Source organism: Pipra filicauda, unplaced genomic scaffold, assembly GCF_003945595.2.
Source record: "Pipra filicauda isolate LSUMZ 115617 unplaced genomic scaffold, ASM394559v2 scaffold73_size2923735_pilon, whole genome shotgun sequence".
Taxonomy (NCBI): Eukaryota; Metazoa; Chordata; class Aves; order Passeriformes; family Pipridae; genus Pipra; species Pipra filicauda.
In genome coordinates this window covers 1,157,381-1,184,521 of record NW_024104909.1, presented here as the reverse complement: position 1 = coordinate 1,184,521, position 27,141 = coordinate 1,157,381, and the positions used below count along the sequence as shown (strand labels likewise).

The following is a 27,141-nucleotide window of genomic DNA, read 5'->3' as shown; positions in this document are numbered from 1 at the left end:
GTTTCCCCTCCTCTGAAGAACTTCCAGCAGCACTGGGATGTTTTACCCACTAGTCAGTCACAAGTCCAACTAAATTCAGGTTGCAGCACCCCCAGCACACACTGAGACATTGTCACACAGTAGAGAGGATAAAACACGGCTCTCTGAGCAGGCAGGCAACACATGCATTCTGTGGGTTACTTAAAACTACAACACATACATACCCAGCAGCACAGAGGCAACCTCACAGTAACAGAGTGAGATCTGCTCATTTCGTGTCCCTTGTATTCCAACTAGATGACAATAAATGTTAGACTTAGAGCCCAGCACCTCTTCAGCTGAAAAGAAAGGAAACTAATCCACGTCTGAGATCAGGGAAAATGTTAAGGAAGGAACCCATCCTCGAGTTTTAGGCATTTCTACTGAAATGGGTCATATACTGGCAACAGGCTGGTGGCTGCAGGAACAGCAATTAATAGAAGTGTCACATCAGGTCACAATTAATGCTGGAACCTCTGAGAAAGGCACATGGTCTCCACGGGATGCCAAAGCCTCCAGAGATAGCTAAGGAAGAAAGGCAGCAACCACAAGGGAAGAATCTTATCACAGACTGTTCTGCTGGATAAAAGCTCTAGAGTTACAGATAGAGAAACGTCGGGATCTTCAGCTCACAGCCAGTCCCACTTGGCAGGCACATCCCCAGCAGCACATGGGGTGCTCTGCCAAACCTTCTACTGGATACACTGAACGGAAGAGGAAAACAACCCGGTACTCCTGGTCATGTTGCCCATCTCAGGCCTTCAGCACCAACCAGGCTGTGCTTGAGATCCGACACACTGAACGGAATCAAACCTTTACTAATTATATCTGAGCACGAGGGCTCTGTGCCCAGAATAAACTGTCCTATCATGCCACTCTCGGCAGACCCTGCCTCTCCCAGGGGAACATGTTGGGACTTGCTGGCTACTCTCCGGGGCTGGATTCCAGAGGAACAGGACTGATGACCCCAAAAGGAATTCCTATTCCTGCCTGGCGACCTCGCTCAGCTGCAGCCTCGGTTCAGTCCCCGCCGCGAAAGTGAAACGAGCCGCCTGCCAAGTCCAGTGACGAGGGACATAACTCCTGGCTGAGGTGACACATCAGCACCAAGCCACGAGAAGGATGAGCTTGCAGGGGAGCAGAGCTCTCCCATATCCAAAGCTCATCCCCCTGGCTGAAGCCTATCCAGCACAGAGCAAGACATTCCCGAGACCGGGGCCAGCCCATGGCTTTCCCCAGAACCTGAAAAGCCAGTTTGTAGGCAGATCTCTTGCAAGTGGATTGCTTAAAAAAAAAAAAAAAAAAAAAAGGGCTGTCATGGGAAGTCCCAGAGCAGAACTAGTTTTGTGGGAGTTGCTTTTACGCTGCACAGCATTAACCTCCTTTCATGGGAACGTACAGAAGCAGGGACACCACGGACACACCACTGCCTTCCTGGAGGGGGCACAGAGACCAGAACAGAGCTGGAGACCTGTTCCAAACCCACAGCACCTCCTGGAAGGCTGGCAGTGTCCCATCCTAGGAATGGCACAGGTTCCCCACGAGCCCACACATGGATGGACAATGCAGATCTGGGCTGCCGAGTGGCAGCCACGAGGATCTAAGGACATAAGAGGGATGCAGCAGGAGGGAGGGATGATAGCTGTTATGAGAGCAACAGAGGGTTAAAGAAAAAAAGGCAGACAAGCCCTTTCATAAAGTCCTTTTAACAATCAAAACTTGAAGGAAGTATCTGAAAGTTCATCTCTGTCTTCCAACTGTATCAACCGATCTAACACGAGTCATCACCTCCTCCTGCAAAGCCTGCACCACTGAGAGGGAAGAGCTGGAGAGCAACATCTATCCACACACCGGAGTGGAAATCCCATTCTCCTTCCAAGGCTCTCCTCTCCAGCTTGTCCCAAGCGGGTCCTTTTTACCCCCATGGTCAGAGCACAAAGGCAGCAACTTGTCCTTGCTGCTCTATCAGCATTACTGCAGTTAACACCCCGTGCTCCTTCCTTGTCCCATGATTCATTCAGAAGCACCTTCGGCTTTGCTGCCTTGTCCCTTCCCGTTACGTGTGACTATTTTTTCCCTTTACTGCAGAATACAGTTTTCTTCCCAAAGGAAATTAGCAGGCATAGGGACAAAAACAGGAAGAAAGGAAACAACTTCCTGCTCGCTCTGAGACCCGGCCTGGAGACATCCCTGACCAACACCGTGCACCCCGCCACGAATCCAACCTGCAAGAGAAGCAGCAGCCACAGAACCGAGCCGTGCACAAGGACAGGCACCGGACAAAACTCCTCTGTGCTGCCACTCATCTCTCCCGAGTTACACTGGAGAAAAGCACAAGGCAAAATACGTCTCAGTGGCACTTTGGCACTATGTGTGTGCGGCACGATGGGGGGAAGGACTGGTAGCTCGCTGAGGAACCCAAAAGGACTTGGCACTGAGAGCGTAATCCTGCAAAAAGCTTTGCTCTTGCTCGCGTCAGGCTGCTGTGATCCCCTGCTCCGTGCCAGCAGCGCACAGTGTGAGAACTCCGTTCAGGGACTCGATCCAGCAGGAAAGCTAACCTTTACACGTAAAAAGCCGTGTGTTTTCCAGCAGCTCACCTCCCAGAGCGGCTGCCAAACCACGGGTGCCAGCATCAGGGGAGGGATGGGTGGGAACGCGTGGAGATGGGGTGGACCCGATCAGCTGAAACAAGCCATGAACGCGCACCTTCACCTACAGCCGAAAGCACCGGGATCGCCGAGCTCCCAACATCCAAACACAGGGGTCGGGGGCGGCACCTGCCTCCGGCCACGGTCTCACCCCCGCGGGCCGACCGGGGCCGCTCCCTGCCCGGCTGGGGCGGCGCGGTCCCGGTACCTCCGCCGGGCAGGCACCGGCCCCGGTCGGACGCCCCTCCCGGCCATCCCCCCGCTCATCCCCCCGGCCCCGCACTCACCGTGCCGGCGGGCGAAGCGCAGCGGCCGCTCGGGTTCGAGCCGCCCCCCCAGCTCGGCTTAAGGCACCGGCGCCGCCGAGCTCGGCCCGCGGAGCAGACTCCTCCCCCGTGCCAGGGGCCGGCCGGGCGGGCACGCCATTCACAGCCTCGGCATGCAAATGGGAGCCGGGACCCGAGCGCGGCTCGGCGGGGAGAGTCCCGGCGGGGAGCTGCCAGCGCCCGGGGCCGCGGGACGCCGCATCCCGCCGCGCCGCCCTGACTCACGGGGTAGGAATGCGCCGCGCCGGGCGGAAGCCACCGGCCCGCCCGCGGCCCCGAGCCCCCGCCTTCCCCCGCGGCCCGGGGTGGGCAGCGCCCTTTGGCCCCTCGGCTGGGCCGGAGTGGCGGGGTTTAGCTGCCGGGCCCGCCGGGTGTCCCCGCGGCTGCGTGGGAGCGCTGCTTCCCCGGAGCGCTGCGCCCGGGCGATCCCCGTGCCGGGAATCCCCTTGGCCGGGCACCGCTGAGCTGCCAAGCCCTGGCCCCGCTGCCCCTCGCGGGAGCCTTCGCCACTGAGCCTCGCACACGCTGGGTTGCGATGCCACCAGTCCCCTCAGGCTTTCTTGCTCTTTCGCTTTACCTTCTCTTTGCCCCGTTCCCCCACATTTAGTCCTGCGTTTCCCATCAAGTGTTCACACCTCCTCCTCCAGCCATGTGGTTAGCGCATCATCCCTTCCCTAAGCTGTTTCTTTCCTCCCAGCCTAATCATTTTCCCCTTTCTGGAGGGAATCCTCCCACCTCGATTGCTCAGCAGTGCTCGCCTTTGTCCTGGGATTGCTGCCGAAGATTTCTCCATCCATGCTCTCCAGAGCACCGGTCAGCACGTATTGCTCACACGGAGCTTTGCTGGAGCTCCAGCGAGGCCTGCAGCGCGCACGTCCTTCTTGAGCAGGTCCCCAACCCGCAGCTCCAGATGCTTTCAATATTAGTAATAACTGGGGGGATGATGTTCCTTACCATCCTACTGCGTCTTCCCCGCCGACCTGCGTGATCCAGAGGAGTGGGAGAGCCGCCGTTGCAGGGGCCGGCGCTCCCTGCGCGGGGTGAGCTCATCAGCACCGCACCCACCCCTGCGTGTGCCCACGCACGGCAAACGGCAGCCACACGTCTGAGGCAGCCCCCCAGAGAGCCCTGCTCACCACAGCGTGTCTCGTTAGCTAATGAGCAAACACAGAGCAGCCCCAGCTAGTCCTGGCTGAGGTGGAGACCAAATTGCACGCAGAACCCTGACCGTCCGCGGAGCTTAACAAGGCACAAATTATTTTCAGATGTTTCTACCACATAAACAGGGGGAAAGAAGCGTCCAGTAAATGCAACAGAGCAGAGATGAACTCACAGGGCCCTTCAGCATCTCCCAGGAGGAACGCTCTGGAGCTGGAGTGGGAATCTGACCCACCCCTGCTCGTTCTTTGCCTCGTGCCAATAGTGTGTGCATTTTGCAAGGAAAGCAAAGCTCTGTCACTGAAACGTGATTTCTCGCTCCTGTCTGCAGCACTATTGCAGACAGCACTGCTAACCCCATCCCACAAACTCCCATTCCCCGAGGGCTTCCCTGCCCAGCCCCCAAGGTCTCTGGGGTGGGATTCAGGGTGGGATTCTTTTACCCAAACTGCAGGCATCTGCACTGAGGTGGATAAAATTTACCCTCCAGGTAAAGAATACACCTACCTTGCTGCCATTGCCAGCCAGGGTGTTTCTCCTTCAGTGCACTGAGTCCTCCCAGCCTAAAATAGATGGAATAAGGTGACTTAAGGCCAGCTTCTGACTGCTCGACCATGAGATGGTGCACGGCAGCAGTTTTTTGCTGAGGACCCACCAGTCCAGGTCTGGAGCAGGTCATCCAGCCCAAGAGCCTTGTTTGCTTTCTCCCTCATGAATGCTTGCAGGGAGTACTCCTGTTGGAAATGTGGCCTCTGAGGACCAGCTGAAGGAGAGCTCTTTCCTCGTGCTTGTTATGTTTAACGTGAACATGTGATTACATGAATTCGCTTCGTTCTTCTCCGCTGGAAACTGGAATTTCCTCCCTTCTGCTTGAAACCCATGAGAAACTGTGATCTTGCCACAAGACATGGTTAAGACCCAATGAAATAGATATCCATCAGCATGTGAAGTGCAGCACTTTTACTGCTGCAGCTTGCTAAAACTGCTTCAAAGCCTGGTGAGCCACACACCTGCCCATTACAGCCAGGCAGTGCTGGCTCTGCACTGGCCAGGAGTGGTGCAGAGCAGCCCACGGGCACTGCACAGGATCGTTCAACACCTCATCTCCATCAGCATCCCCTCCTGCATGCACATGCAGCGCTCCCTTGGAGCACTGATCCTGTGTCATGAGGTGTTAAATGGGGCTGCACTGTATATGGATTATAATCCAAGCAGGGAAATGGTGGTGTTGGCCTGTGCTTGTGGCCACTGCTGGCCACATGTGGCCCTGGGGAGCCCTGCAATGCTCTGAGCCAGCACAGCCCCTTGCCTAACCTTGCCTACCTGTTCTGTGAGCACAGCTGGGACACACTAGGAGCACAGAGGCCTGTGTTTATCTGGATTGCTGGTTACCTAGACAGATGATTTGATTTTGACCTGCTTCGTTCAGTGTTTATGCCAGGAAAGCATCCCAGTGCCCGGCAAGCACAGCAGAGAGCATCAGACTGCAGCCCTTGCAGGGAGAGCCGAGCTCTCCTTGCCCTCTGGAAACACACGGGCTTTGCAGTGCCTCCTGTGCTGACATGAAGCAGTGGCACAGCCCTGGCAGCCGTCCTAGCAAACAGGGAAGAGGTCCAGAAAGGCCTGGGATTTCGTCTGGGGAGGATTAATAACACAGAAACCCAAGCGAAGTCCCACGGAGTTTCAAATGCAGGTGGCCTGGCCAGGAGCCAGAGAGGGAACTGCCAGGAGTGAGAGGACAGGGATTCCCTTTGGGGAATGCCTTTCCAGGGTGGATCACTGGACCTGCATCCCCTTGTTAGGGAACAAACCAGATTCCTGGGTGCCAGCAGCTGGTCAGGTTTTCATCCCCAGCCCTGTGGGGAGGGGGGAGAGGGATCCTGTGGACAGGAGAAGTGGGGTTGGTACTGTGGAGAGAAATATCTCCTCCTCTTCCTCACTACCCTGCAGCTCCTGGTGTGCCACTGGCAACACTGCTTTCTGGCCCAGGGAGAGCAGTGTGGGCTGCTCTGAGCACCCAGCCCCAGCAGTGCCCTTTCTCACACACTGTGGGAGTGTTGGTGCAAAATGCTTGGAGTACAGATGCCTCCAGACTGGATGCCAAGCTGGGAATGGTGCTGCTGACCTCCAGAAAAAAATATTGACATTTTTCAGAGTGCAAATGAAATACCTTTTGGTTTCAAAGAAAAAGAAAAAAAAAACCCTTCTACTTACAAGCAGCTGTGTTGCAACTTGAATTTCCTACAATCCACTCAATTTTCATGAAGTTCAAAACCTAACACTGGGTGGAAAGCCTTTTGAAGCCTCTGTCACCCTCAGGCACCAGCAGACAGTGCAGATATTATTTGTGGGGTCACTCAGTGGCCAAGGAGGGACACAGAGGTGACTTTGGCCTGGCAGATCCATGCTCCTGGTGAGGTGCTGGATGTGCCACGGGCTGAGCTGGCAGCAGGCCCACAGGGACTGGGGGGAGTTAAGCCCACAGAAGAGGTCCAAAAATAAAACCAAGCCCTGCCATCCTTGTCTGGAGCTTATTCAGCCCAAACCAGGACAGACAGTTCACTTCACAGGTGTGTTCAGCAAGTCCATGTGGGGCTGAGGACCAAAACCAGGAGAGGAGGAGGGAGAGAAGCCAAAATGCTGATGATCTGGGATGGTGGTGGTGCCCCAGACCACTCACAGCCACAGGAGCTCCTGCCCAGCAGAGCACGAGGAAATCACATCAAAACTCAACCCCTTCATTTTCTGCCCAGATTAATTGCAGTTGATCATTCCTAGCTCCAGCCACAGGGAATGTGTGTGTTTGCAGTGCCAGGAGGAGGTGGAGGAGTGGAAATGATATACAACTAGGATTTCGTGGGTAGCCCTCATGGAAATATTTATTTTCAACTTTTTTTCACCCAGAAAATCCACTCAGATCAAAATGGCAATTTTCATTTCGGTCAACCCAGAGGGGGAATTGACCAGGCCAAAAAAAAAAACAAAAAAGGAAAAAAAAGCATGTGTAAAGAAGGCTATGATTTCCAAAATATTTAGGAAATGTTGCTTAACAAAATAGCTTCCTTCTCCCCAGTCTACTTCAACACAAAAAGGAGCTTTTAACATATATATATATAAAACAGACATATATATGTGTGTGTGTTTCATATGGAAGGAATAAAAATGTCATGGAAGAAGTAAGATGAAACTCCCAAAATATCTGTTATGTAGCCTGAAAGACTCTTATCATTTTCCAATCCACTCTTGGCAAGAGATGAAATAATATTGCTTCAGAATTTCAAAACTGGGCAGATTTATTTCCAAGAGGCACACGAGGACTCATACAGAGCAGTCAGATATGGAGTGCAGTGGCCAAGGGTGTGATCAACCCTTGCTATTGGAATGCAGGCCTGGAAGAGCCCAAATCCAAATTGCACAAATTAGCTTGTAGTTGTTGGTCTGTAATTCTGGGAGGCCTGGGTTTTGAACAGCCACTTGCATCTAAATATCCAACTTCTGCTAACGGGGAGTGGATACAGAAGAAAAAAATGAGCCCCATGGAGTGTGAGCTCTGTGACCAGTGGTTGAATGTCATGGTGGTATTTGGGGTCCCTGCTTGTCCCCCCACCAGGGCTGGGTGTCAGCCACTGGTGTCACACTTGATCCCAGTACTCAGAGCCACTCCTGCTGATGAAGAAGAGGAGCACAAGAGGTAGGAACGTGCACATCAGCTTGCAAATGCCAGAGGCCCATCCCCAGAGCACTGTGAGAAATGATGTCAGGTGGACATCAAGGTTTTGCAGCCTGTAGCCAGTAAGTGCATCCTCCAGGTGGCTTCTAACCTGCTGCACGGGACAAACCTTGAAGGAGAACATTCAGGACTGGCAGTAAGGAGTGATCTAGTTCAGCTCAGAAGAGCATCATGGAAAGGGACTCAAACACAGCATTAGCCACAATGAAGTTCAGCATCTCCTAAGTTCCTGTGTTAACTCAAAGAGAATTAAAAAAAAAAAAAGCCTTCCCATTCAGTCACTCATAAATGAACTGAAGGGGTTCATAAAAGAGCTGAAGAATTTTGGTTGGTCTGTCAGCAATAAGCTACATTTTTGAAGACAGAGATATCTTGATGTAAACATATATACTTGGTAATTGGAGAAAAAATAATTCAGTTACTGACAACCAGCTTGCAAAGAACTTACTCAGCTAAAATAACAGGGCTTTGTGTAAATCCAGCAAATCTTTACACAAATCTTTAAGAATAGTTTTGGCATAGGCAAGTAACAGACTAAGAGGCTGAAATTTCAAAGTAAAATCAGCTCTGTTTCAGAAACATAGATCCACTCTCCAGCAAACACTAATTTAACCATGTCAAACTGTAGTTAGTTAGATTTAAGGAACAATAATATTTAGTGTAAAAACTATTCCAAACAATTAATTTCATGGGTTCTGATCTAAACTTTGTCAGGTCCCCCTGTGCTGCCCAGTAAATGGCAAAAGGTAAGACTGAGAAGGTGGCTTCTCTTCCTGGTGTCTCACTGCTTTGCTGGTTTGGTCCTTCCCCCCTGCTCCTGATTTTTCAGGTTGAAACAGGAGCCAAGGAAGAGGAGGGGATTACCAGCTTCCAGAAGTTTTATGAGCTCTGTGTCTGGCCTGTCTAGAGTGTGGCCTTGCCGCTGGATTTTGAAGCCTCCAAGGATGGAGTCCCACCACCTGTGTGGGTCCTGTCCCAGGGATGTGTCTCATCTTTGCATGCAGCCGTTTTCTCCTGTCATTCCCGTGGGGTCTTCTGCCCTTGCAGGGTCCCTGTCACCCCCTGGGGCAGTGCAAGTTGGGTTTCAACCCCCTTCTCCTCATCCTCCAGGGTGAGCAAAGCTGCTCTCCCAGCTCTCCTCCCCAGCCATCCCAGTGGCCCTTCACTGGGCTCTCCAGTTTCTGTGCCTGTCCCCTCTCCTGAGGATCCCACCCAGGGTGCCGTGGTGTTCACTGGAACGCTGGTGCTGTGCAAACAGGAACAGAAGGAGTATTTGTACTTTAACGCCATCAGCAACGAGCCTTCAAACATCTGTCAAACACACTGAGCTGTAAAGACTCCCTGTTTTCCAGCAGAACTTTTGGTGCAGGAACTAAAGAAGCTGTGGCTGACCTTACATGAAGAAGTGCTGGTAGAGCTGTCTCTGCATTCCCAGCCCTTCTGCAGGACACGGTTGAAAGAGGAAGCTGCCAGCAAAGTTCTTGACTAACATTCTGTTTATGATTGTCATAAGATGCCGAACCAGGGGAAGGCAAGAAAGGAATGAAACCCCAGAAGAAAGCAACTGTTAATCTTGACTCCCACCCAAGCCCCCTGCATGTATTACATTTTGTTACAAGCATTTCTTACAAAAAGTCCACACGTGGAGCAAATGATCCCAGTGGAGCGATATGGTTCAGCACTAGCCAACCTACTAATATCTGCCTTGCTTGTTTTTCCTTTTTCCTGGCACGAGAAGCATTTTGAAATCATCTGGAGCTTCCTACTGCTTCAGGACTTGTGAGGTCCCAAAGCCAGTCATTCAGAAAACTCCTAAGTCACTCTTTTGGAAAACGTTTGGGTGTATATGTGACCGAGTTTTTCTCTTGGAGCCTCGGCTAAGGCAGACTGGCTGCCCCAGAGACCTGTTCCCTCTGTCACTGGATGTGATAATCATGCCAGTGATTATGGTCAAAGCTCCAACTACACTGAAAGCAGGCAGCCAGCGTCCCAAAGGGTTTGATAAAACAGAGCCTGTCTTCATTCCAGATTACTAAAGAGCCCCTGGACTTCAAGTTGTCCACAAAGGAAAGATCTGTACAAAATATCTAAGCCTTTCCAAAAAAAAACCCGCAAATGCTTGGACACAGTCCATTTTTAATGTAACATACAGAAACTTCTGAAAAACTGGGTGGGGAATTGTTTCAGAAAAGGGCAAAACCTTCCAAACTGCTTGATTCCAAAACCCCTCCGAGCCCAGTGGAGGAGATGGACAGATATTTTGCTGGAGTCCCAGTGGAATCACCTCAGGGAATCCTCCAGGAAAGGGCAGGTCTGGGGCTTTGCTGCCCCAGTGCAATCCCTCCTGCAGCAGACAGGCTGCAGCCAGAGGGACCAGCAGGTCACCCCTGGGCTGTGCAGCTTCCCTGGAGTGGGGTCTCTCCTGCGCTCCGACATCCACGCTTTGGATCGCAGCCCTCAGTGCCAGCAAGAGAAAGAAGCTGCTCACTGTCTCATTCCTATTCTCCCCTGAATAAAGCCTTGCAGGAAAGGGAAGGGATCATTTCATTTCTTAAAGGGCAGCTGAATCCCCTCTAAATGGCCACATTCTTGTCCCTCTTGCGGAGTGTGGCTGGTGCCAAACTCGGTCACAAAGGCGTATTCACGGCTCTTTCCTTCCTACACATTCAGGAGTTGAAAGCCAGTTTGGTACAGACTCCCCAAAATGACTTATTCAGCAGCTGCTCGCCAGCTTCCTGTTTGCAGAGCAGGGGGGCTGGAGCAGGGGCACGAGCCCCGACACCACTCAGGGTGCCACAGGGCCATCCTGAGATCCTGCTGAGCCTGGCAGATGATCAGCCATCGCTGACCGGGCTCGGCCTGGGCACAGACCCCGTCACCAGATCGGCCTTTCCACCTCTGCTCTTGGTTTCATCACCAAATTGGCTTTTTCTTGAGGTCACTGGTCCCCGGGACGTGTTCCAGCCGTAATGAGGATCTTTTCCCTAGTAAATAATTCCTCCTCTCACCGAGGGAATGGAGCAAATGCTCAGCCTCAAGCTACTGAGCACTGAGGGCAGCCAGCTCCTATGCTTGCCAACAGCCATGGAAGTGATTATCCTCCCTGGGATCAAGAGGCTCAATGTCTTGTCTAAAAACCTACAGGAAGACATTGGGAGAACAGGGACAAAGTTGCCCTTCAGCTCTTTCATTCATTTATAGCAGGGAAATCAGGAAAAAGGGACAAACCTTGCTCACCACAATGCCACCTTCGTACTGGCACCCGCAGATCCTTCCTGGTATCCTCTCAGCTCCATCATTCTTTGGAGGAGTGTAGGAAAGACCAGGGCTGTCCAGGTGCTTTTCATCTGGGAGCTGAGCTCCCAGGAGTGGTTTGGGGTGGCAGGATGTCCCTGCTGGGGACATCATAGGTTTGCCAAGGAAAAAAAACCCCTGAGTCTGTGCAAACTCATGTTAAAACAGTGCTGGGAGCGGGTCAGTGGTGGCTCCTGCTTGCAGCGGGAGGTGATCAGGATGTTTTCTCAAGGCTGGCTTTTGGTTATGTGGTTTTTTTCACCATCTGTGGCTTCAGTGTGACTGCCAGCAGTATGGTTTAACTACTCAGCCTCCTACATGGCCCTTTGCAGGAAAATGCCCGTGTAGTTCTCTGCAGTCCCTGTAGCCACATTGCTGCTCAGCTCAAGGGGGAGGAACCAAGAACATCTTCACATCTCCAGTAAAACAACTTGCCTCGTACAAGAGACAGTGCTCCCAAGAGCATGCCACAACCTATGGGAAAGGATCCCTGTGCTACTGGATATAGGCATATTTCTTCCACAGTGCCACCATCACTTCGACTTATGTGTTATAACTGAGCAAGCCTGGGTTTCCCAGCAGGCTGGTGGTGAGACAGCAGGATTGGATTTCATTCCCATGGCCCCACAGTCATTCACAGATGAACACACCACACCGGTAGCCAGGTGGGGGTTGGCCTCTTCTCCCAGGTAACCAGCGACAGGAAAGAGGACATAGTCTTAAGCTGCACCAGGGAAGGTTTAGGCTGGACATTAGGAGGAATTTCTTCCCAGAAGGGGTGATTAGATACTGGAACAGGCTGCCCAGGGAGGTGGTGGAGTCACCATCCCTGGAGGTGTTTAAGGAAAGACTGGACATGGCACTGAGTGCCCTGGTCTGGTTGATGTGATGGTGTTTGGTCACAGGTTGGGCTCAATGATCTCAGAGGTCTCTTCCAAACTAATTGCTTGTGTGATCCTGTGGTAGGCTCAGACTGGAGCTATTTAATCAGCAATGTGCTGATAAGGTGACCACCAAAGCTGCCTCCTGACTGCACAGAGGATCGTTTGCAGCAGGTAAATGAGCTCAGATGTGGTTTCCTGGCAGCAAGGGGACCCTTCCTGCTCCCTGAGCGTTTGTTCTCCCGCTGGAGGCTGTTTGTACATTGTTTGTACGTGCCAGCAGCGTTCACACCTGACCCTGGCTGCAGGACATAAACACTGCCTTGCTGCAGCAGCCTGTGTGGGGCTCCCTGTGCCAGCCATGGCAGTGGGACAGCCACACGGCTGCATCCTGCTCTGCCATGGAGTGCTCCTGAGACGAGGGGCAGAAATACCTCTGGCAGGAGCAGCAAGTGCTGCTGAGGGTGGATGAAGCCAAGAATGTGGAAGGATTTGATAGCTCAGACACCAGAGATGAGGATAGGGGTGCTGCAGGCAGGGAGCCCAGGCATGTTGGTGCTCACATCTCCTGGATCAGGCCTCCTGCCCCGGCAGAGGGGAGCCAGTCCAGCCTTGTTAGTTTGGAAAGTGTGGATCCCTCCTTCCTGGAAATGGGCCTATCCCCACCATCATCCTTTCCATGTGGTTGCCATGGAGAGAACAAATGTTTTTGTGCCTTCCTTGCGTTGGAGTTTGGATCCAGCTGCAAGTGGAATTGATTAGCAAAGGTGACTTGATATCTTGCTTGAAGGATCCACAGGGTAACGCTCCGAGTCCCAGGTCTGCACCCATCCTTTGCCCCACTGGCATTCAAACAGTAGCGTGGCTGGGACATGCAGGAGGGATCCCAGGCTACTGGGACAGAGCTCCTTGACCAGACATATCTCCAGCATAAGCTCTCCTTGGTGCTGAGCTGAGATTCGCCTTCAGCATCTTAAGCACTGATCTTATATAACCCACTGGCTCACATACAGTCTGTGCTCTGCTGCTGATTCCAAATGGACATTTCCAAGGAAAAACGCCCTTGGCAATGCAAATTCTCAGCAATCCCCAGAAGTAAATCACCCCAGGAGAAGCGTTTGAAGGGCAGGAGGGTGCCAGCACAGCACTCCAGACACATCAGGGACCAGGGAAGATGGAGAGACCACGGCGTCCAGTGCCGCTGACTCGGACTCAGCCATCACAAAGTCTGATATAATTTTGCTGCACATCATCACCCCAAAGGAGCCAGCACAGTAGGTGAGTGGTGTTGCAAGCAAGGCCAGTTTTTCTCGGTATGTGCTGTATTCTCACAGCTACTGATTCAGCTAAAAGCGTGTTCCGCCCTGGGGCTGGGCAATTACGAATTTAGCAGCTACAGTTCTAGGTCCAGAAATATCTTTGTGGTAACCTTTCTCATTGCATCTGGGAAGAGCCCAAACAGGAAATCTCAGGTAGAAATGGGAAATGAAACCTCATAATTTGAGTCATCAATCATATGGTAAAGTTAGGAGAGGAGTTAGCCTGAGTACAAAGGAGCTTGTCTCTGGCAAGGCTCCTAGAAATAGAAGCAGCAATTTCTTCTGCTTTCCTGGAAATCTTGTATCTGAACTTGCTCTTATTTTCCTTCTGGAAAAGGACTAAAATCTGACCTACTTTTGAGCAAAAGAGCCACTGGGATCAGAGTCCCAAAATAGGCCTGGGCATGGACACTTCCTTGGTGCCCACTGAAGCTGGTTGTTCGGTGCGATGAGATAATGCTCCTCTGGAAGAATTTCAGACAAAGACATTCTGTAACCAAGGCTTCAAATAAAATTATCTGCCTTGTTGTTTAGGGGCTACAGAGTCCATCATAATATTGAAAGGCAGTTGTGTTTTGTGTCTAGAGCTTGAGTTTTGTCATAAATTTTTTAAAAAAAAAAGCATGACCCTGGTAACCAAACCGCTGAGGAGCCACTGCTCCAAGTGAAGTCAGACTCTGAAATCAGCCCTCACAAACAGTTGTTTTTGTGGCCTTTTGAAAATGACTCTTTTCAGATGTGCGGTTGGAAATTTGCCAGGCCCCTCCAGATATTTCCCCAGAGGTCCAGATGGTACAAAAAGACATGGAAAATAAGACATGTCATTCTTAAACAGGATTAGTGACACTCTTGCCTTGCTGTGAAGCACTCCCATTGTACCAGTGTGGGTTTTGGGTGCCTGACCCGTAGGTCTGCAGTCCTTTGCAAGCAGAGGATGTCATGAGGGACTTATGCACCCCGTGTATCCATGGGTTGAACACACCCCAAGCAGTCCAGTCTCACTGGAGCAGATGAGAAGCATCTTCCAAACCAGCACCATGGGTTTTTTTTTCGCTGTGGCACTTAAAGCACTGTTAGGATGAAAATCCAATCAGCCTCAGAGCACCCAGCTAGCCCCTGGCTCAGCCCCTCAGGGTGATCCTGAGAGGGACATCTCTGTGACAAAATACTTGAAATCTGCCTGTTCACTGTGGGTGAGGAATTCCAGACAGGGGGGTTTGGAAAAAGTTGCCACTCTGTCTCACAATGAAGACCAGATTTTCAAGAATTCCTACTGAAAGGAAATTCCAGCACATTTGGAAACTAATTTTGGAGAACAGAAATATTTCCAAGCATTTAGGGGAGGGAGGGGATACATGTCCCACACAGAGCACAATCCCCTGCATGGCTCCGAGTGCCGGGGTGTCACTCTGGAGGACAGGGGGTCCTGGCCAGCTGAGGACACTTCCCAGTACCCTGGGGAGCACTTGGAGATGTCCAAACAACTCCCCGGTAACTTGGTAGCATCTGCCTCACATTTTTGTTTGTATATCTGGTTTCACTCTTGAACAAAAAAATGAAACAAGACCAAGCCCTGGAGAGCACTTGCTCAGTGTGTCTGGGCAAAGCCATGGGAAGCCCGACCTGGCAGGCTTTGAGAGGGAAAGCTAAGCTGCTCCCCAGCCTCCCCATCTCCAAAAGAATGCTCCCAGAGCCCCTCAGGACATGGAGGTGGGGTTTAGCAGGACTTCAGGAGCGCCTGTGGAGCAGGGGGCTGCCCAGCAGAGCTCCCAGAGCACAGCCCTGGCTGCCGTTTGGAATTGTGGGAGGGTCTGGACTGTTCTCCAGCTGCTGGAGCGGTGGAGCCGGGGCCTGACTCATCTCCCGCTGTGGGATGGAGCTGGGATGGAGCTGGGATGGAGCTGGGATGGTGGGCAGCCTAAAGGCCACTGCTGGCCCTGACCCGCCCCCCCCCCCCATGCCCAGCTGCAGAGCCCAGGAATGTTTCCTGGGATAATGATAGCCCAGTGGAATCTGCCTGCCTGCCACACTGCTGCCTGCAAAATCCTATTTTTGGCACCACCACCATCCTAACCCCCAGACCATAACACTGCAGCCAAAGTCTGCCCCATTCCCAGAAATTCCAGCGCTGGAAGAGGCAGGGGATTTTTCTCACACACCCACACAGGAACTTAGAAAAGGAAAAGCTAAATATAAATGCAGAAGCTGTTGGTGGTGGTCACCTAAGCCCTAGCTAAGCGTCCAGCTTGGAGAAGCTGCTGTCTCCAGGGATGTGGAATGCTCCCAGGGCTTTTCCCAGGAACTATCTCTGCCACCAGAGTGATGGCAGCCTCTCCCCTAGGGTGGGTCTAGGCTGACCCACTGTCACTGAGCTGAAATGTGCCTGCCATGTTGTGAGGAGAACAACTCACTGTGTAATTGAGGAATCTGAGTTTCTCCGGGGATTATTCTAATTAGACTCTGCCTATTTTTACCCCATATCATGTGTTGGAAATACAGCTTTAAAACCACACTGGGACAGCCAAGTTAAATACTGTAATAACCCTGAAAATAGGGTTAGTGACTTTAATGGCTAACAACAACATTTCCAGCAATAACTCCGAACCAGAGGGATAACTGCCATGCTTCTTGGCACAAGCTGGACTCCAGGAGAGTCAGGGATCAATCTGCAACCCTTGACAGGAGCCCATGAGTCCAGCAGCAGAACCACTGTGAAGGATGGGTGGCTGAAGTCGCTCAGATAAACACTGTCAAATCCTAGAAACAAATTACATTTACAACAGCTTCTGTATTCAGGGATATCACTGCAGCAGGTCTCATAAATTTTCCAGCAAACCAGTGATTATGGCTAATGGGAAGGAGGCCAGTGGCTTAGTGCCCAGAGTAGCTTGGGAATCCTGGGCTCCCTCACAACTCACGCTGGGACCAGGAAGGAGCAGCACCAAGTCCTGCCTGACCACAGTCCCACGGTGCTGGGCAGCTCAGCAAGCCCAGGAGAGCCATGGGCCTGCAAGCATCCAACACCACTGGGCTTGAGCCAGCTTTGCTTTTCCCAGGCCATGTAGCAGGCCCCTGTACCAGGACCTTGCTGCCTAAGCTACATCCTCAGCCTCAAGAAACTGAGGTTTGGCAAAAGCTCTGGGGAAAAAAAAAAATCCCTTCTTGTTCCCAAAATATCACACATGCTCTACAGTGGTCCAGCCTGGCACATCTCCAGTTACGTGGGCACGGGTTTGGAAGGACTGGGCTTAAACTGAGCTCCAAATGTACACAGAGTTTAGAGCTTATTTGACAGCTATAAAACTCCTGCTCAGTTTAAATCCTGCACACCATCCCCAAGGCCCTTTTGCTGCCCCCCACCCTGTCCCTTTTCAGGTGGGGTCCTGGTCCTCCCCAGGGTGAGCAGAGCTGCCCTCTCCCTGCAGTCAGCTGAGCACCAGCTGAAGGCCTTCATCCAGTTTGTGATGTTTGATGAATTTTCTGGACAGATCATCAGGTGCACGCCCGTTCTGCTTCCCCAGGGCCACCCAGGACAGCTCCCTGGCACTGGGAACCCATCACACCTGGGCTTCCAGAGCTGCCTGGGCAGAGAGGCTCCTAGAGAAAGCCCCTGGGATGCCCAGCTGCAAAAGCCCTCTGCAGACACCTTCCAGGGTCCCATGCATTTCACTAGGGTGAAGCTGGCTTCACCTTGAGTACAACTCCAAGCAAAAAAATGGAGGAGATTGTCCAGACAAGGTGCCCTCACTTATGTAAGGTAACATTCTCCTCTGGTACCCGTTTTCCATACACCTCTTGCAAAATACCTACCAGCTAATCCAAGAGCACACCTGGAAAGTCCTCAGCCCGGGCCTGCTCTGTGCACAGCTCACAGGGGGCCTCCCACATAAGGAATTTTCCTGAACACAAGAGGACCAACCACTTTTGACAGCACAGAGATGGTTAGAGACAAAGTTTGGACCTTTGGAGGGTTGCTTTTTTTTTGTTTTGCTAAGTTTCCTGTGGTCTGGAAATGCAGTGCCACTTTGGTACCTGTCCTGAGCTTTGGGAACACCCATCCAATGACACCAGCAGGGTAAAATGCTGCTCAGCAGACAGTTTCCTTAATGCCCCAGGTTTTTGGCCACTGTAACCCACTATGCCAGTGCCAGTGGCTCATTTCTTTCTCATTGGGGAGCATCTCCATATCCCAGGTCTGTGGCTGCAATCCCACATCACTGGTCCCACCCCGTCTCTGCTGGTGTCCTCCCCTTTCCCATCGCTCTGAAACTCGCTTGACCTTCCTTCCAGCAGTCCCAAAAATAGTTTAAGTTCTTTCCATTTTTAGAGGCCAGTCAGGCTTGAAATCCATTGGTAGCAGAGACCCAGATGCCCAAGTCATAGGATGAAGGTAGACTGGGAGCACCTCACTGCGCCCTGGGAGACGGTTCTTCTTAAACAAGACCATGGCATGGAAGCTCAGCTTCTCTTGCTCCTGATCACACTGAATCCTGGGCATATACATTATCCAAAAATAGTGGGATCAGCCACTGGACTTCTCTAGGGAAAGGGCAGGCAAACAGCACGCTGCCGGGTGACAGGGCAGGACAGAGGAGTTACTCACAGAAGCATTTCCTTTCTCATGATAACTCGGTTTATCTTTGATTAGAATAGGTTTGGGGTTTTTTTTAAACTCCAATCAGTCAGCCTGGGAAAATAGTATGGCAGTTCCTCTAACTGCCCTGCAAACTGCTTGTGGAAAGCATTTGTGAGGGCTCAGCTAACCCACAGAAATTGCTCCAGACAGGCAGCACTGACGCCAGAAATGTGTTATGCAACAGTTAATTTCTAAACCTCCCAGTCAAAAAGCCTAAACTCAATTCCAATAGGAACTGGCTGGTAATGGATTTGGTGTTGATGCCAGTGTGAGGTGTGTAAAGAGCATGTGTAAATAACACCTTGGCCTGTTTGGCTGTAGCACTACAGCAAATACATCAAGCTATTGTGCTTCCCCTACAAGCCTGTCATCACACACACCACCCCAGCTGGCAAACCCCTTGCCTTTCTTTTTTCCTCACCAGATGTTTCAACCTCCAGTTTGAAGCTGACATCTGGAGAAGTGATGTTGTAGAAATGCTACACATCAGCAGGCCAAATATGGGATGTGCTGTGCAAATGAAAAGGTAGTGACAGCACAAAATTAATGGGTGTCCAGACGCAAGTCAATAAGTGATATAGTGCCTGTCAATGGCTTCCTAGTGCAAAAACAGGCGAGAAACCTTGTACTGAGAGGCCTCCCAGGAGGGATGTGACATCTGGCCAGCCACAGTTCCTGAAAAAAGGCACTCTCTGAAATCTGACTCCCCCCAGTTAGTCAACATCTCCCAGTGCCCCTCTCTGCTCCTCACTCCCACATCCTTGCTAAGCCACTCCGCTCCTCTCCCATCTCTTCATCCTTTGTAGCCATTTCTGACAAGTACATCTGAGATATCTCCTCCATGGTATTTTGGGGTCTTAGCCATCTCAAGAGATGAGACTGCAGGCAGGGAGCATGGGGGATGGAGGTAGGAAGACCTCCTTTAGGGGACAGGTTCACCAAGAAAGGCTTAGAGTACTCCCTCAGGGAACAGGCAACTGCTCTGAGTTCCACCATGGGCAGAAAGAGCAGATTTTCCAGGAGTTCTTGTAAGAAACCTGTACTCATCAGGCTGGTGAAAGATGACCATTTCTGCTGCAGCAGCAGTTACCTTTTTATTGGTGAACCCATGAAGGAAACCACTGCTGTTGGGACTCTTGCAGCAGAAGGCCTGCAAAGCTGTGTGCTTTGAGTGGTGATTGTGTCTGACAGCAGCAATGGACCGCTTGATCCTTAAATCACACGAAAAATCACTGAAGGGGTTTGGTGGAACAGGAGCTCTGGAGGTCTCCAGTCCAACCTCCTGCTCCAAACAGGGCTGGCTGCAAAGCCAGAGCAAGTTGGTCAGGGCTTCACCTGTTTGAGTTTTGAAAAATCTCCAAGGATGGAGGTCCCACCACCTTTCCAGGTCCTGTGTGGTGCAGGGGAACAGGAGATGCCCTTGTTATTACCTGTGGCTTCCTGCCCTTCCAAAGTCCCTGTAAGCCCCATGAGCAGCACAAGCTATGATCTGATCCTCCTCCATCACCTCCTCCAGGGTGACCAAAGCCACTCTCCCAGTGGCCCTTCCCTGGACTCTCAGTTTTGGCCTTGTCTGTCCCATACTGGTTGCTGTACTGTCCAGGAAGGTGGAGAGAAAAGTGAAACAAATCTATTGGCTGCATTAAGGCAGTTTTCAATTTTATTTTTTTTTCTCTCTGTAGACATGCTGAGGAATTCTCCAGCAGCTCAGACCAAAAAAGAAAACCGCAAACCCCAACTTTGGTCATTTTATTTACACAGGGAGGAATGCAGGAATTTTTACTTACTCCAAAGTATCTTTGGTTACCTTGTATCACTACAAATTTGTTAAGAGTAGAACTAACCCACAATGCCACTGAAAATGCAACTTCAAGTTCTAATTCAAACCCAGCCCACAAAAGACACAGCTCCTGCTGCACTTCAGAAACACACCAGCAGAGAGAAAACAGGTAAGTAGGAAAAAGCCGTGAGCTAAGCAAATGTGATAAATTTTCAGGAAGCAGGAAGAAATAAATTGGGAGTTTAGCTATTTTCAAAGTAATTCCTATTTTTTCAGTGGATATTTACATTGGCTCTGTGTTCCTATCTTTCCAGTCAAAATTCTGTTTCTCACCACGTGATGATGTATTTTAACATGAGGCCAAAAGGGATTCATATTCCAACTAAAGCAACATGGATGTGCACTTTGTACACACGTGATCTGCCTTCAGAAAGGCTGCCTGGAGAAAGGCAAGAAAGTTATAGCTCATTGCAACCAGATGTGGTGTCAGTCTCAACCAGGTCCTAGACTAGAAATGGAAACCAACCTCTGACAGGCAACAATCTACAGTAGGGGAAAAGGGATTTCTGCTTGGAAAGAGATCATGGCTTATAGTCCCTTATGGGAATTTATGTATTCTAGAATGGGAATAAAACCTGCTTCTGATGCCAGTGCTTGCATGTCCTCTTTGGCCACCCATGACAGCGGAAGGGCGAGCACACGGGGCAGAGGCAGATTCAGCAGACCTTGGTTAGGGCAGACATGCCCTAGGGAATTGCTGATTTCAGCAGAATCCCCCCCAAACTGCACAGGAATGCCGGGAGAGGCTGCCTTAGCCACAGCACTGCTTGGTAGAGAAGGTGTCTTGGGTTTAAACTTGGTTACCTAGACAAGGTCGTTGGAAAGTTGGTTGCAGAGAGGCTTGGAGGTGTTGGAAGAGCTGGAGCCCTGTCACCATCTTTCCCCAATTTCAGGAGCCATTGCTCAGCAGAGAGGATTCCTTAAACATTTGATTTACCTTCAAAGCCTGCTAAAAACCACCTATAGAGAGATCAGGCTTATACTGCCAAGAAGTGTTCCTAGTTAGTTTGAAGGAATTACCACCTCAAACAGAGTAAGATCCCTTAGCAAAAGGAGTCATTTTTCATTACCAATTAAATTTATACTGGGGTTTTCCTGACATAGTTTTATTGATTTTATTGATTTTTTTTTCTTTCTTTCTTTCTCTTCTTTCTTTTTTTTTTTTAATTTTTTTATATTCCTAAAGCCACAGCAAAGCTGGAGCACAGACCTGTCTTGACTGAAGCAGCGGGTAAGGACGGAGATGTTAAAAATGAGTGAGCACTGCAGAAAGCATTAGTGATTTACATGTAAAAGCAAACTTTACCTATATTGTCTTTATGCCCCCAGACCGTTTCTTTTTTTCCCTGGGAATATGTGAGTTCCCATCTCTTCAAAAGGAGGAGTTTGTTTTCAGTGGCAGCTATTGGAACTGGAACACTGAGTCCAATGCCAACTGAAAAATTGATATGCAGAGGGTGCACCCCGCTGCTTTCCAGTTACTTAAATTCTTACCCCGGAGCTCAGGTCGTTTTTCTGGGAAGCAAATAATCACATCAAACCTAAGGGATTTGTTTGAAGACAGATTTGAGGGTTCAAGAACCCTTTTGTTTAAAGGGGGCCTCAGACAGAAACTGGAGATCCTTCATGTTTAAGTTGCTCTTTGAGCAGCAGGAACAAAGTACAGTTTCCGAGGCTCCTGTGTCCCATTTCCCTTCCTTTCCACAATAACCTCTGTCTCCTCTTGTTTTCCTGAGGACCTGGTAATGCTGACAGCTCCCCTCTGCCTCCCGTGTCCCACAGGCAGCATGCACTGGCTGGCCAGTACATCTGTGCTGATCACCCAGAACACTTCAAACAGTGCAGGGAATCGCTGAGCACATTCTTCTTTCTTTCTGTAAGGAGGGACATGATTCCAGGTCTTTACCCAGACACCAGGTTTTATAAAATCTAGAGGAACTCAGCCTGAAGATTCAAAGGGGGAGGAGATAGGCAGTGTGAGTGTGTAAATTTTCTTACCCTGGGAAAGAAGGTTAACAGGGAAATGCAGCAGCAATTTTAGTTACAACGATAAACTTGAAACGCAGACCTCAAGAGAAGAGGTCTCTGTCTCTTGCTCTGGCTTGTGAGCCCTAAGATGAGCCTCTCTCTTGCAGCACTTATGATTTTTCTTTTAATCTAAGAGGGCAGGATGGAGTTACAAATGACCCTATAATTAACTTGCAGTGAGTGCAGAGCTAATCTTTGAGTTGCCAGCACAGTTACAGGCAGTAAAGCCTTTCTCAGATCAGGTCCCATGTGCCAACACTTCTGGTCAATGATTATCCCTCGCAGAAAGCTCCCTCCAGTCACCTGTTTACATCCCAAATGTTCTCGAGTTCTGCTATTTCAGGCTTAACTCTTGTGACCTTAGTCAATGATACTCAATCCAAGCCTCCTCACCATATCCTGCAGGGCAAACAACTCCAGGTCCGTTTTAGTAACCGGTGCTATGTCATGCCTGTGGTCAATGACTCTAAATATGCCCACGCCCATATGTTTCCTAAATTTGGATGTCTGTGATAGCAAACACCACGGGATGGGGTGGGCAGTCCTGCTTCACCAAAGAAGAATTCGGGGCGTTTTTGCTTCTTTGAACATTGTCTTTCACCTTCTGGGCATTTCCTGGATGAACTTAGATTTATTAGAAGATATCAGCTACGCAGGATAAGCGAAACAATTGTGACTCCTGCAAAATGTCTCTAAGAGATGGATGAGTCAGATAACAGGCCCGTGGAGCAGAAGATATCTACCCCCAAGAGTGGTGAATTGTGAAGGCTTACAGACAGTATGAAAACAGCTCAAGTATAGAGTCATATTTCTCCTAAATACTCCACCAGACCCAGTGGTTTGTGGCTCAGGGACTTCCTGAGGCAGAGATGCTGTGTCTGTGTGTAATAGCCTGGACAGACTTTTCCTCCTGGTATTTCTTCAATAGGTTCTTGAACCCAAGCAGTATTTTAATACTCATGGTATCCCATGGAAATAAGCTCCTCAGTCTATGTGTGAATTGTCTCTCTCTCTTTTATTTTTGTTTTTATTTTTTTTGATCCTGGCACTTTCTAGGCCACTTTCTTTCCTTTTCAGTTTTTGCTCACTCTCTCCCATGCCAAGGTTTGTAATGAACCCCTAAGACAGAGAGTGAGTGGGTCTCATTCAGTACATAACTTCTGATCTCCATTGGAAAATGCTCTGATGTTTTCCCAGGAGAGCCAGTAAGTAGGTGACCAGTCTTTATTCCACTCATACAACACAAGGATCACCTTTGAAAGTCCCCTCCCAGCAGCATTTCAGCATTGCAAAGGGTACAGGATTACTCCTGTAAAAACAACTGCATCTTAGTTTGCATATTTTCTGTCTGCTGTGGGACACTGGTAGAGCTTATCTGAACCACTGCTATCTGCTGGCCTGCTGACGCTGCACAGGATGCAGAACCACGGTGATTCCTCAGTGTATTACCCTGCCCCCAGCTTTGCTGAGGCTCCTCATTCCTGCCTGTCTCTCCTCTCACTGCTCCAGGCTATACCTGTCAAAGGTGATCTGTTCTTCAGTCTGGAGGGCATGGATGTGGTGGCGGCAGCACTGGGAAGAGATTTTAACCTCAGCCAGGTCAGGGAGCTGGTTTAAGCACAGCTCCACAAGCTATTGTACTGGTACAGTGATGGGGAAACTCTTCTGAGAGGCAAGAATAAGTGGCTGGGGGCAAAGAGCCAGAGGAATTTCTTTAATTGGCTTTTTCCTGCATCCAGCACATTCTGAGCGCTCTCAGCACAGGGGCAGAGCTGGAGATGGTTAAGAGCTCTTAGGCTTGCAATGCTCTGACTCAATATACATACATACATACATACATATATGTATGTATGTATGTATGTATGTATGTATGTATGTATGTATGTACAAACCCCTCCACACTCTCATGGATACTCTTTCTCTGTTTTGACAGATTTATAAGCATGCTTGCAGCATGACTCCTCTTGAAAATACTGAAAAAGCTCTATTTAACCCCCTCAGAAAAGGAAACTACCATGTTTTAAAAAAGCTTGGCTGATTGCTGGGGCAATCATCTCATGCCTCCCAATCTCCTGCCAGTTCAGCCGAGCCTTTGGTCTCATTCTCCAGCTTCCCACTGCTCCTGTGCAGCTGGGAGAGGCCCCCAGGCACGGCTGTCCTTATGGCACCATCAAAACCAATTTCACTGGAGATATCATGTAAGAAACCAGTCCTACAAATGTAGGGAGCAGAGCCCATCAGCCCAGTCACTTGGGTTTTGGCTTTTTTAAATTTTTTTTTTAATGGTTTGGGTTGAAAGGGACCTTAAGGTCACCTAGTTCCAAATCCCTGCCATGGGCAGGACACCTTCCACTAGACCAAGCCTTGCCCAACCTGGCCTTGGACACTTCCAGGGATGGGGCAGCCACAGCTTCTCTGGGCAACCTGTGCCAGGGCCTCCCCACCCTCACAGGGAAGAATTTCTTACTAATATCTAATCTATTTGTTCCTCTGCACCGAGCAATCCTGTAAAGTAATCCTGTAAATGTCTTTCATACAAAACAAACAAACAAAAAAGACTATTAGAACCCATTAATATATTACTAAATAGGACTTGCCTGCCCTCTCTGGTCCAGAGATGAGGCTTCCAGAAGGTCTGTTGCTTTCACAATTTGAACAATTACAAGCAGAGCACTTGCTAGGATTCCTTGCACTCTGAGTGCAAAGCAGGAGGACTGGAATCCACCACGGATGGATGTCACCAAATTTAGGATAAAGCATACACATCTGCTTATACAACAGATTGAATGGGCTTGATTCACAGAACTGGACATTTGGTCTGTGGCTCATCTTGGGTGTGGGAGATACCGAGGTAGCTACGAGCACCTCTCCCTTCCAGCAGTGGGTTAGTTCTGGTACTAATTTGAGGGCTGTGTGCACCTCAAACAGCCACTGGCTGGAAATAGCTCTGAATGAGACTCACTGGCAGTTGAGGATAAGTAGGAAGCAGCAGCCAAGACTGGATGTCAGGAGAGGCCAGGAGGGGATGTCATAAAAACCCTGTGCTGTTTGGAGCGTTTTCATCCATGGGAATTCTTCACTAGTTGGCTCACAGAGCGTTGCAGCTGTCTTGCAATGCTGGCTGTGTGAAGTGGCCAGTCCATGGTCAGTGGGGAACTCCGTGTCTCTTCCTGACGGGACAGAGGAGGCTTTCAGCAGACGCTGCTGAAGCTCCATTTGGCACCTTACAAAGAGAAAACTTGAAAATCTGCCCCTTCTGCTTTATCCGTGCTGATCTGCTGTCCTCGCTGTAACAGGATGGTAACTCTGCAGCCTGCACAGCCTGGGAGCCGGAGGGAACCACTCTGCAAACAGTTTTTGCTCCAAGAAAAGCTCGGCGCGCTGTGTGCATCCATTGTGCCACAGACCCCCACAGACCCCGGGGTCTGCGCCAGCCAGATTGTCCAACCACGGATTCCAAGTCATTCCTATCACACTGAAAAGTTTTTGCCCCGCAGGGAGGGGAACTTTAATCTTCTCCAACAGATCGGCTTTTACAGGAGGCTATTTTAGGTGTTGATTCTGTAACAGTGAAGTTATTGGACAAATGCAGAACATGGCATATGCTGTAGCTTGGAGCAATTTGCATTCCTCAGGTGCTAAAAGCTTTAAATACTTCCTTTGGGCATGAAACAGATCTGCTGTCAAAGAAGCCAGCATTCCTGAGAGTGCCTGTCCCACAGACTCCCACAGGAGAAAGTCTGCAGAGCTGAACTAGCCTGACCCCAGGAAGTCCTTCCCACAGCTCCTATTCTTGCTCATTTTCTCCTTTAAGTTTCACAATTCGCTGAAAGGCCAGTTTGATGTTTGATTATTTTTTTTTTTATCTTCCTTTTCACGCACTTTCTTTGGTCTTCCTCTGTTATATTAATACCACATTAAAGCTGGGATGTGAACCATGCAAGTCGGGAATTCCTTGATGCTCTTTCGGAGACACTCGATCAACACTGTTAATCACTGTTAAAATCTTCTCTTGTCCTCTTTGCTGATACACAAATGGCTCCTTTCAGACTGGAGCTAAACCCATATGTGCTGCCAGCAGGTAATGTCTCTCCAGGGAATCCTCCCTCTCGTGAGCTTATTTTTGTTCATTTTAACTAAAACATCATACAGAGATCTCCAGCAGCAGTAACTTTAAGACTTATGCATGTTTCCTTCCCTTTCTTTTTTATACCACTACTGTAGCATCGCTGTCGTGCTTTCCAATGATGATTCAAGGGCTTTTCAGCGCGTTCTTGGTGTGTTTCTTTGGGCTCCAAAGTATATCAGCTGTCTTTTCATGGTCAAAAAGAATGAATATTGTGTCACAGACTCTGTGTTTGCTCCATTCATTTAGTTTGGGTATTTTTTACATCTTCCTATTAAACTGGAATAGTAAAATTTGGTAATTCCGGGCTCAGTTCAGGGTTTACAGGAATGCCAAAGCTTTTTATCCAGCTTGCTCACATTTGAACTCACCACTGGACTGCTGGTCCCCATTTCTGCTTCCCTAAGAACACCTTTAGCCACTCATACACCTGGCTGCGCCTCCAAAGCTGTCAATGTCTCCTAAAATAATAGTCAGTAAAGTAACTTATCCTTCTTCCTTCCAAATTCACAGAATGGGTAGACAGTAAGGGCTCGTTCTCTGCATCTGTGGTTCCTAGCTGGAGCTGTCCTGGAGTATTTTAATACAGAAAACGGGAATAAATCCATTCTGATCCATCAGACTTTCCCTCATACCCTTGGTGCAAACACTTATTTATGAATCAATAGCCCCAACTGCCTGTCCCCAGAATGTTGTGAGGAAAAACTGTATTTTTGACCCCATTTTGACCATATGTTCCATCTGGATAAAAGCTGAAGCCAAGAATTTTTTTCTGCAGGCCAGACACTTGTTATTTGATGAACCGAGGGAATAATTAATGCAGCTCCCTATAAAGCCAGCTTGTGACCATGCGTGTTCATCAGAACGTGCATTCACCCCTTTACTTTTCTGAGGAGAACCACAGAATGGTTTGGGTTGGAAGGGACCTTAAAGATCATCTCATTCCACTCCTTGCCACGGGCAGGGGCACCTTCCACCAGCCCAGGTTGCTCCCAGCCCCGTCCAACCTGGCCTTGGACACCTCCAGGGATGGGGCAGCCACAGCTTCTCTGGGCAACCTGTGCCAGGGCCCCACGCAGGGAAGGATTTCTGCCCAATATCCCATCTAACCCTGCCTTCTGGCAGTGGGAAGGC

General features: G+C 49.9%; 1 protein-coding gene across 3 annotated transcripts in view; it reads right to left on the bottom strand.

The window, feature by feature from the left end:
- Positions 1 to 4,060, bottom strand: part of RHBDF1 (rhomboid 5 homolog 1) — a 36,303-nt gene extending 32,243 nt beyond the window's left edge. The window contains exon 1 of one of the 3 annotated variants that reach the window (XM_027750947.2): positions 3,950 to 4,060. The gene's annotated coding sequence lies outside the window, so the exon portion shown is untranslated. Of the gene's footprint in view, positions 1 to 2,956; positions 3,175 to 3,572; positions 3,593 to 3,949 lie in introns of those variants that run through there. The other 2 variants (XM_039389568.1, XM_027750950.2) reach the window with 2 other exon arrangements.
- Positions 4,061 to 27,141: the final 23,081 nt, after the last annotated feature.